The 12,216-nt window shown below is 40.5% G+C and overlaps 1 long non-coding RNA gene across 1 annotated transcript in view; it reads right to left on the bottom strand.

The window, feature by feature from the left end:
- Nucleotides 1–10,184, bottom strand: part of LOC126485305 (uncharacterized) — a 30,705-nt gene extending 20,521 nt beyond the window's left edge. Inside the window, exon 1 of the long non-coding RNA XR_007587975.1 lies at nt 7,794–10,184. This is a non-coding gene — a long non-coding RNA (uncharacterized LOC126485305). The remainder of the gene's footprint in view (nt 1–7,793) is intronic.
- Between the last annotated feature and the right edge of the window lie 2,032 nt (nt 10,185–12,216).

Here is a 12,216-nt window from a genome sequence, read left to right as displayed (position 1 = left end):
ACCCCAAGGTCAGTCTTACTTGATCAGTGTTGCTACCCAGTAGCAGAATCTTTGCAACACGTGAATTACGAAGCGTAAAAGAAAAAGGAGCAAAATATCTTTATACAAGTAGCGCAAGCTGTCCTGTAGATTAAGCCAATTGAACAAAGTCACCCCTCAAAAAAAGGTGAACTTATATTTACATAAAATCAAATATTATAGTATATACTTATATTAAACTAATAATAAAGTATCAGAACCTAATAAAAAGGCGAATGTTAGGAAAAAAATTTGGAAGTGGCAAGACACGAACCACCGCCCCATCAAAATTATCTACACGGGCAGTGGCGCTAGTCACTACGCTATTTTTTTTTCTCATTTTGTTCGCCTTTGTTCGTTGCATCTGCTCGGGGCGGACGTCGTAACACATCCGTTTAAGTACGTTGTTGATCTATTAACTCAGGTTTCTTTTTTTTTTTTATTACAGAGGGCAGCTCACCCTCTGACCGACCACGCTTTTTTTTCCTTTTTCATTTTGTTCGTTATTGATCGTTGTGTTTGGTCGTTGCGGACGTCGCAAGACATCCAGTTCAAGTTCGGTGGTTGATCCTTCCACTCAGTTTTTTATTACAGAGGCCAACCGGCTCTCTGAACGAACACGCTGAGCTACCGTGCCGGCATGCTATAGAAATAACATACTCTAGAAGTCTAATCATAGTATCTTAGGTCGTGCAGAAAACCTTAATTGTAGATATGTTACTAATTGAAGTTTAGTTATAACAAATTGCACCAAGAACAATGCCTTTCGGGTAGATCTTCAGTGTGTCGCTGCCTTGAAATAGCCTACTCTCATAATACGCAAGTTACAATAATTCTTTTGCCACGAATATGATGCTTCTCATTATTTTATTGGAACGAATCACACAGTTAACAACGGTTTTTTTAGTGATTCTCAATTTGCTGGTGCTCAGAAACGGCTTATATACATATAGGCTTGAAATGAATGCCAACCAACTGTGATCCTCACTCCCCCTCCTTTCCTCTGTCCTTTTCCCGGGCTCCCTCTCCTCCCCCCTTCCATCCTCTTTTTTCCCCACCTCCCCTCTCTCTGCCCTCTTCTCTCCCCCGAGTCCTTTTGCACTTCCCTCCTCTGCCTCTTCTCATTCCCTCTCGCGTCCGCCCTGCCCCTCTCCCTCCTTGGTTCCCCCCCCTCGTTTTCGTTTTTTCCTCTCCTCCCTCCTTGTTTTTCCCCCTCCTCCAGGTCCGCCCCCCCCCCCCAATCTGCCTTTGGCTCGGGAGTGTCATCTTTGTGCCGCCATTTTCATGCAGTATTTTACTGTGAGTGTTTTTACAGTGAATGTTCCGTGTTGTGTATTTTGGGAAGTGTTGCGAACGGCCATCATACTGTCGCTGGGTGTGATTTTTTTTATCTCTTGCGAACAGAAACCAGACTGTCGCCATGTTTTTTAATTGTGTGTCTCCTATGTTACTTGTCTGATTCCTGTGTATTTTATTAACATTGCCAACCCCTTTTGCTTTCTGTTTTAACTTTCCGCATTTTTCCGCCATTTTACACTTTAAGTCACCGTTAAATCGCCTGTTTTTCTTGTTTCTTCTTCCGTTTTTAAAAAAGTCTGTAGGCTGTAGAGCAACGTACTAAGCTGATGTTGGCCCGCCCCCTATGGGGGAATTAAAAATCAATAAAGAAAAAAAAATGAATGCCAATAAGGCGCCTCACAACTCTGTACCAAAGACCTTGTAAAAAATAACTAGACTCACTGATGGCGCTGCAGTCGCGGGATAATTTGAACCTTCGGCTGGACGCCATTATAGTGGTTGTAGTCTGATGTGTTGTGTAGTACTGTTGTTTATGATGACCCTGATTCAACGTTGTATATTTGTTGGGACGTACATACAGTATTTGTTACTCGTAATTCTACTGTCTGTACGTTCCAATCAAAAGAAGTACAATGTGAAGAGTCGTGCAGCGATTAATTGTACAAATAAATTCGAGAAAGGAACGAATATTACATTTCACAGGTAAGTGAATATTTTAAGTTGTTTTGTATGTCAGTGCACTTGCTTAATAAATGGTTTTGTAACACGGTATTAGCATAATGTCTGTGCATCTATTTGCAGGTTTCCTTTCTCAAAACCACAGCTGTTACAAAAATGGTTACACGCTGCCAGGAGGCAACATTTCCGACCGACAGAAAACCATTTTATATGTTCTGATCATTTTGAAGAAAGTTGGCTGATCGGTAGTGTTTTCATGGTCTAGGTTAGGTTGAAACTTGATAATTTGGTCGTGAGTTGCCAAAGCACTATGCCATATATAACGCACTTCTCGTCATAAAATCTAAAGCAAGGTAGAGTCAGAAAATATCTATTAATATAGTGGGCAAATCTTCGAGTATTTCGATGCATTTTGCGTACATTTATCGTAAATGAACTACGAAAAATGCTAGGGGTCCAGTACATAACTTTTAGCTACGGCGGATTCCATGTAGTATGTAAGATAAATTCGTAAACAGTGACTATTTGCTGTTTGTTCATAAATTAAAAAGTCTGTTGTAGTAACGTATTTAAATGAGGCATTATGTTTGTGACCTAACTCAAGGGAAGGCATTTTATAACCAAAAGCGATATATAAACATTCGAACTCCGCGCGTCAGTTTACCACTCTAATGGCCGCCGCCCAGCTATTCAATTTGTCCGCTCTTCACAGTCGACCACTCGTGAGGTTGTGGGGGCCTGCTCTGTACTGAAGGGAGACGCCGTGCGTGTGACGTAGGTGGCGTTGTGCCATCTCATTGGGCAACGCTCAGACGCATGCTCCGAATATCTGACATGCCAGATATTGCTCTGCACGTTCGGAAAGACTGCTACTCCACGCTATGACGTCAGAAACTCGGCACGCTCAACGTTCGGATGCACGGTCCGTGTGCCGACGGCTTTACCTGCGGGATCGCTACTCAAGCTACCTGGCGAAGGGGCAGGTGTGGCAAATGTCCGGCATTCGTCGTGACGGGAACAGTGAACGGCCGCTCCTGGGAAGTCGTTGCCTCGCAGCCGCTCCCCGGCGCGCACGCGCTGCAGATGCAGCGGCCGGCGAGCGTTGGCCGCCCGCCCTTGGCTCCACGGCGCTCGCGGGAACGCCGGCCGGCCGCATGTGGGTCGCGCGGCGTCCTTGGCGCGGCGGGCGGTCAGCGACGCGCCGACCTTGACACAGCGACCCGGCCGCCGCCGCCGCAGCCCGCCTTACGTAAATGTTATTCAACCCGCGTCGCGGCGCAAACAACGTCCTGCGTCGTCAGCCTCTCTTGCAGGATTTCTGCAGCGTGCGCAGGAAAAAACAATTCCCCGAAGCGAGTGACCGGGCCGGTCTTCCCGCGGAGGTCTACGAGAAGCAAACAAGTGTCCGAGGCCCTGTCCCTGCGACGCAGAATAACAGTGGCTCTACGTGTCAACACAGCAGAAAAGGATAATAGGGCTGACAACAGAGCTACAATTCGGCGAACGCAGCAGTTGCGTAACAATGCTCTTAGCCTCCCATTTCCTACGCCAACGACCGCCACTTGGATTTCATTAGGTTAAATAATATGACCGTAGCTTACATTTGACTGCTACCTTTCCGAAGCCAAACATTTCGCCACAAAAACAGAAAGTGATTCTAATTTGTAAATTATCGATTTAGAAATTAGCGGCTTGTTGAAGGTGGGAGAGTCAAAACATCCATGAGAATATTATTATTATTTTTTTTTACTTTATTGCTGCAATAATTTAGCAACAGCGGTAGGTATTGTGCAAATTTATTTTATTTTATGAACTTCTAAGTGCTACCAGGTTCGGCATTACATTGATGCCATCTTCAGGCCCCACTCGTCATAGTCGTAAAATCGCTATACACGGAAGGAGCCATATAACTGGATCCGTGAATCAATCGTCCTGCAACAGCTCTTGGTGGCCGGGCGACACAGACACTACCAAACTTGGACTTCATCCACGTCTGCAAAGGCAGTTTACTCGCGTGTATCAAAAATCTGTGCTTCACTACAAAATGATGAAAACATTACACAAATAGTTTTTGAAATCTGAAAACGTGTGTAAAACCCAAAGAAACGGACGACGTGTTATTAATGAACAGGTGGATAATGCCTGCCAAAAATATGTCACATGCCTACATGTCTCTTTCCAGGTTATGGCAAGGATGAGGTTTATGACACCGAAGTGCGTGTTCTGTGGATAATTAACGTCATTAGGACCAACACTTCAGACTGGAAATAATCCTTGGTACGTTCAAAAATGGTTCAAATGGCTCTGAGCACTATGGGACTCAACTGCTGAGGTCATTAGTCCCCTAGAACTTAGAACTAGTTAAACCTAACTAACCTAAGGACATCACAAACAAACATGCCCGAGGCAGGATTCGAACCTGCGACCGTAGCGGTCTTGCGGTTCCAGACTGCAGCGCCTTTAACCGCACGGCCACTTCGGCCGGCTTGGTACGTTCCTTCTTGCACAACATCTCCTATCATCGCATTACGGTAGGAATTATAAATAAATTTATGTTAAATAGATGAAATCACTAGGCTCGCAACTGAAACTATTGCTTCTATTGGAGATACTGGATGAAGTTAGTTGGAAACCGTGTAACTAATGGACGCCCTTCCTGAAGCCAAAGCAGCCCAATTTCAAGTGGTATGATTGCTATTGGCCAACAAAAGTTACATGCCTATGAGTTACATGTGTGGGATTCATGTCCTCAACCTTTATGGTTTGTATTCTGGTAAACATGATATTAGGTATTACCAGACGGACGCCGTGATTATGTTGATGACTGAAAGCGTCGGTTCAAAAATTTGTTTACTACCCTGGAGGCAATGGAAGGAAAGCCACAGTTCTGAAATATTCTTTCCCAATTTCGGTCAGTGAAAAACTTTATTATATGATTTAGTGGTCCGTGATTGCATAAATGGAAGTGATTAAAAATAAGTATAACACTTACCGAAAATAAATTAATATCAATAGTGAACTGGAAGCTCCCTGGGTATGTTACATTTTCTCTGTACAGGGTGTGAAATAAAATTAACTTCCCTTGCGGATGATATATATTATTTTGTCACTGGATATGCGGAGCAACAGTTTCGTCGAGTCCCAAAGAAGTAATGACGTACATGTGTGTTCTTATATTGAGAAACATAATAACGCCCCGGATGTCACATTGTTTTTCTTATTTTATTTCGAGGAAAACTAGAATGTCCAAAGAATACGAGAATATCCGGGATACCGGACCTGGTAGGATGCATTTGCAGCTACGTAAGTGAGAGGTGGAGGAAGAAAGCACCTTAAATACGGTATCTCTGACGTAAACGTGATGGAGTGTGATGGCTCTACTGTCATTTACTATATTCGTAACTGACTAAGCCGAAATATTGGTAGGACTGTGTGCTGATTCTAACGCTTGCCGGTAGAACGCCGAGGCGGGAATCGGAGAGTGTATTAAAGCAGAAAACTTGCTCGAGATAATAGTTAAGTAATCCTAGAGATGATAAAATGCAATACAAATCGCGTGTATGAAAGAAAAAAAAACCGCCTCTTATCAGTTCTGCCTGTCAGCGCAGTTTTAGCGCTCTTTCATAAGCTAAACATCATGAACACGTGAAAAAGGCTTAGTGCGGAAGACCATAGTATACTGTATACCACTATAATATACTAAGAAATAGTAATTTCCATGTGAAGCAAATCGACACAAATCTTTCTTTAGGGTTAGTCTGTTTAGTTCGTATTTCGAGCGTATATTAGCCATGATTAATGAGAATGAAATACGTCATGCAGAAGATGGAAAGAACTTTGTTTACTCAACACGGTCGTGTTACGTAAGTGCTCAGTATGCTTGCGTTAGTAGTGTTACAAGGTCCTGAATCGCAAAAAAACTGATCTTACTTTTTTTTCTTTCTTTATCTCTTCGCCATACTTCATCCCAAAGTCTGAAATATACCAGTTTCGTGATACTTATAGCTCCCTGTGTGCACAACGAGGAAATCAGTGAAATTAGGCAGATAAGAGGTGTACAGTCTTTCTGACAATAGAAGCGGAAAACTAGTTCCTCTCTGCTGCAAACTGTATCGGTAGCACAAGTGCACATACGCAGGTACACTTTGACCAGCCAGAACGTTATTATCACTCAGCGTATAAGTATGATAGTATTTCTATGGCACTCAATACAGTCGTAGTTGTTCAAGCAATGAATACTATCAGTCATTATGACGAACCTGGGGAGGTATTTGGCACAAGACAGACTGTCGAAGTGAAGATCACGCATTTCCTGTATTTTACAAAGTAGCTTCATGTCCAGTCTGCACAAATTAAACATGAAATGTACTCGACTGTCCAACTACACGTAGAAGCAATTAGCTAAGACTTCAAACGTAATTCGCGTTCGTGATTGTTACACCATAAAAGCGAGAAAGTGATTTTGTGGCACGAGCCATTACGCTGATGAAAAATTAAACTCCATTTGGAGAAGACATCAGGCATGAAATTATTTTTAGATTATGGCTTGAGAACGGGGCGGATCGATAGAAACATGAGATGAGGAAACAGCGGTCAAGTTATAATTTTGTCATGTGAACAACGTGTACACTCGTATTGCGTTTAAAGCCTAAGCTCATTTGCAAATGGCGGCTCACGTTTCGTAAGTAAATTTACATACTTCTCATAAAAAAGCGTGAATTATCTCCTGTGACACAAAGTCAATCTGTAATTCGACGGTCCGCAGATCGTGGTCGTGCGGTAGCGTTCTCGCTTCCCGCGCCCGGGTTCCCGGGTTCGATTCCCGGCGGGGTCAGGGATTTTCTCTGCCTCGTGATGACTGGGTGTTGTGTGATGTCCTTATGTTAGTTAGGTTTAAGTAGCTCAAAGTTCTAGGGGACTGATGACCATAGATGTTAAGTCCCATAGTGCTCAGAGCCATTTGAACCATTTTTTTGTAATTCGACGCCGGCCGGAGTGGCCGAGCGGCTCTAGGCGCTACAGTCTGGAACCGCGCGACCGCTACGGTCGCAGGTTCGAATCCTGCTTCGGGCATGGATGTGTGTGATGTCCTTAGGTTAGTTGGGTTTAAGTAGTTCTAAGTTCTAGGGGACTAATGACCTCAGAAGTTAAGTCCCATGGTGCTCAGAGCCATTTGAACCATTTTGTAATTCGACTATTTGTTTTCCTTTATTGAATTTTGATTCCCTCCAGAGGGGAAAGGGGGGACTGGCAGCAGCTTAATATGCCGCTCTTCAGCCTACTGTAACCTCCCCGCAATAAAGTTTGAAGACAATGATAATGAAAACGTGAGCCAAGCGTAACCTCCTTGCAAAATTAAAGAATAAAAATTGCGCAAATGTAAACTCCCCACAAAATATCGTTAAGGGATGAAGATTGATCACAAACCCACAATAACATTAATTAAATAATGAACCATGAACTGAATGTAACAACTCAACAACAATAGTTAAACCTGACAAATTTTATAAGGACAGCAGCGCTGACCTACGGCCCTGTGAAATAATTAAACCAAAATTCTTACCTCAGTAAAACTGCATCTATATATGCTCTTGTTTTTCGGCATAGCTTCGTGCAATGCTGGCTTATATTTAATTATGATTCTTGGAGGAAACGCATAGGAAATATTATTTAGCTTGAAATGGATCTTTTTCTTTAAATGAGCTACTTTATAAAAAGTTATTATTGGGGCATCATTTTTGGACAAATTAATTACAATTAAGATACGTTATTAGCTGAGCGCAATGCTGCTTCATTACCTTCTACAATAATATACATATCGTCCACCACATTCCTGACCAGACTCGTGGGCAGAGCACACCGCGGACGCATGCCGACTCGCTACGTCCTACCGTTCCTGCCGACTCACTACACGCTACTAGCACTGTCGTCTCGCGCGGTCAAGCGCAGACTAGCCACGATAAATAACTCTCTGGTCAGAGATTCTGTCATGCCTCGCCATCGCTGGTAATGAATACATATGAAACGTACGCGTTTCATAACCCTCCACTGGGGGGGCAAAAATTTGGCAGCGATGGTGAGTCATTTGGACTTGCCATGAGCAACAAATTTTTTCTTAACTAATTAACTTTACAATTACAGAATATATACAGATATATATAGGTGTAGAACATGAAGTAAATATAGCGCACATGCACTGAGTACAGAACATATCAGGCAAAGACAAAATATATACAATGAGTACAAAACATATTCACAAATGGCAAAAGTGCACACGCACAGTAGTACAGAACATATCAGCAAATCACAAAAAATGTATATGCAATGAGTAGAAAAAACGTTAACAAAATGACAAAAGTGCACATGCACTGTAGTTCAGAACATATCAGCAAATCACAAAATGTATAGGCCATGAATACAAATCATGATAACAAAATTATTTTTAATATGTTACAAGAATTAGGATAGGAAAGGGAAGGATTGCGTAATGGTTGTAGCACTTTAGGTTGCACGCAGCTGCACTGAAAGTCCATATCTTTCTACAGAAGCACAACACCAAGTGAGGCAATCTGAAGTTCTTTTCCCTGAAGTATTAATCAGCGTAGCCAAGACACTGAAATGCCGTAGTAATATTCCATGTTATCCTTTTGGTAGTACATTAGGTACACCAAACAGTGGGACCATAACAGCATCTCATCGCTCATTGTGGTGGACAGCATGTCGTGTCAACACCATGTTCTTGTCTGTTACAGCAACGTAGAATTAGTGCAAAAACCAAATATAGTGCTCCATGATCATGAGGATATACAGGACAAACGGATATTGCAGTAATTCCAGGTAATTAGGTTAGAATGTGAAGGACATTAAGTCACATACTAGCCTTCATTGAGAATTACACTAGTAATGGGTGGCACTCATTGCTCAGTCATTGAACATTTCTCTACCATGTATGTAGTATTACAGAATAATGTTCATGAGTAACTTTACAGAGAACATTGGCACTCATTGCCTAATTACAAACCATTAGAAGTCATTTACAGAGAACATTGGCACTCATTGCCTAATTACAAACCATCAGAAGTCATTTACAGAGAACATTGGCACTCATTGCCTAATTACCATCAGAAATCATTTACAGAGAACATTGGCATTCATTGCCTAATTACAAACCATCAGAAGTCATTTACAGAGAACATTGGCACTCATTGACTAATTACAAACCATCAGAAGTCATTTACAGAGAACATTGGCACTCATTGCCTAATTACAAACCATCAGAAGTCATTTACACAGAACATTGGCGCTCATTGCCTAATTACAAACCATCAGAAATCATTTACAGAGAACATTGGCACTCATTGACTAATTACAAACCATCAGAAGTCATTTACAGAGAACATTGGCACTCATTGCCTAATTACCATCAGAAATCATACACAGAGAACATTGGCACTCATTGACTAATTACAAACCATCAGAAGTCATTTACAGAGCACATTGGTATTCATTGCCTAATTACAAACCATCAGAAGTCATCATTGAAAATGAGTTAATAAATGGCATAATTAATCTAATTATAGTAAACATTGACCTCATAGTTCATCTTATTGCATTAATCAGTGGCATTCATTTGCCAGTTGCAAAGCATTTTTTTGTGCTAGCAATGCATTGCGTTGGGATCGATAATTAATAACAATATTTGCTTTTGAGTTATTGCTGCAAATGAAGATGTGTAACGTCATTCGTCATGAGTCAGCTGTATCAAGATTATGAAACAAGTAGAGTATATGTAATCACATTCATAAATGACATGTGTTTAATGAACAACTGCTTATAGTACATTAATTTCATGAATAATTTCTCCTGCAAAATATACAAAAATGGATTATTAGACTGAAAGAAGAAACGCATTTTATGCTGAAAAGTAGTGAACTTCGAATTAACAGGTAGTGAAATGTGTATAAAATGTGTTCCCTAGCTGTCCTTTCCAAAACCTTCAGTCATTATACCATACGATATAACACATACTGTCAAAACGAACTGCAACAAATACTTAAATAACTACAGAGCATGAATACATAAACTTCAACATCATCCTCATCTGTAAAGAAAAAAACTTCATTATCCATCACTTCATTATCATAACTCCATTATTATCATCACATGTAAAGAAAACCTTCATTATTCATAGCTGCATATTCTTCATCATTATTCATCATCATTCATTATCATCTGCAAAAAAAATCACTTCATTATTCATTACACAACTATTCCTTATTTCTAGCATATTTCCTCACTAAAACTAAGATGTGAAGTTCTGTCTGACAGCCTGCATCAATCGCCTTGTATTCTGAAAGAAAAAAATTAGTTAAGACTGCTATTCCACGATGTGTATAGTATATTCTTGTTAATGCTTGTTAATTCTGATCCATTTACTCTTCCTCATGAGGTATTGCATCTTCTTTCGTTTATTCCGTAGGTGAAATTCCCATTTCTGTTTAATTTATTTCCTTTACACATTATTTCTTTCTGAAAATGATGAACAAAGATTAATGTCTTGCATTTAATTCATATACCCATTAGATAAAAACTGGTTTATAGTGATATAATTAAGCATACAGCATAGCATGACAGAAAACGTATTATGTCAAAAAATATAGGCAGTGTTCAGATGCAAAAATGTACACAGAATATCATAATGCAGCAGCAAAAAATGTAAAAATAGTCACGATGTTGAGATATCATAGGGCAAAAATGTCAAAGTCAACTGGTGTTTGCTATATCTTAACTATTTCATAATGCATACAAACAAACAGGAAAACAATCATACATACATAAAAAAATGGAAAAGTGCACGGTCTGATGTGCAACGACAAGAAAAGCGACCTGCTAACCTTACCTTGCCGGGCACTTGCCAAGAAAAAATTACGATAATCATCAGTAGGTGTTCATGTGAATATAATTGCATAAGCCGTCATAAAAATTAGGAAAAGGCATTACAGTCTGATAAATCATAAAGTATCTTCATTCAATAAAAGGTTTGACGTTGGATACGTGGTGGTTCCCTTTGGTTTTTCTGGTTCTCAAAGTTTCGACATGTACTACATTGGGGTGAGGAATGCTACGAATTCGATATGGACCTGCGTATAGAAGCTCAAATTTACTGCACCTACCTCTTATTTTGTTGGATAAATAGTGTGTACGTACTAATATCATCTGTCCAACGTGAAAGTCACGGCGTATACAAACCTGTTTTTGTTGTCTTCTTCGGCGCTCTGCGGCACGTTTGATGTTGTTCAGCGCAATGTCAATTATTTCATGGTGTCGTAGTCGACGAGATGTAGGAAATGTTACTAATACTTTAATTTTGTTATGTGGTTCAACATTTTTCAGTATAACAGACGGAGATAGCATAGTGGATTCATTTGGTATGGAATTAATTACATCCGGGAATGAGTGTATGTGTGTGTCCCAATCAATATGTCTTTTATGGCAGTATATTCTACACAGTTTACCAATTTCTTTCATTAATCGTTCACAAGGGTTCGAAGAAGCATGGTACCTGGATATATAGATCGGAGAAATGTTTCTAGCTCGTAACGTACGTGTCCATATAGCAGATCGAAACTGTGATCCATTGTCAGAAATTACTTTCAACACATGCCCTACATGAAATAGAAAATGTCTTACAAATGCTTTCGAAACAGTTTTAGCAGTAGCTTTGCGTAACGGAGTGAAGTTAACAAATTTTGAAGTGAGTTCAACAGCGACAAAGATATAGCAAAAACCTCTATTAGTTCTGGGAATCGGACCAAAATGTCTACAGCGGCCATACGTCTCAATTTAACAGGTACAATGGGATGTAATGGAGGAATATGTGAAGTCGTGTCTGATTTAGCTTTCTGGCAGATTTTACATGACGCTAAAACTCGTCGTATACGTTTCTCCATGTTGGCAAAATAACAGTTCTGTCTCAGTATAAGAAAACATTTTCTAGCTCCGTAATGTGCGTAACGTAAATGAGTATACCAGATTAATTTGTTAACAAGCTCGTCAGGAATCCATAATAACCAATTGTTGCTGTCAGGATGAGAGCGGCGAAACAGAATGTTATTGCGTACAGTGTAATGGTTTCTAATTGTAACATTATTCCTATCTTGCCAAAGGTGTTTAATTTCTTTCCACACGTTGTCTTTACTCTGCTCTTGTGCTATGTCTTGT

The sequence above is a fragment of the Schistocerca serialis genome, chromosome 1 (genome assembly GCF_023864345.2).
Source record: "Schistocerca serialis cubense isolate TAMUIC-IGC-003099 chromosome 1, iqSchSeri2.2, whole genome shotgun sequence".
Lineage (NCBI taxonomy): Eukaryota > Metazoa > Arthropoda > Insecta > Orthoptera > Acrididae > Schistocerca > Schistocerca serialis.
Note: the sequence above shows the minus strand (reverse complement) of the source record. Positions and strands in the feature narration are given on the sequence as shown.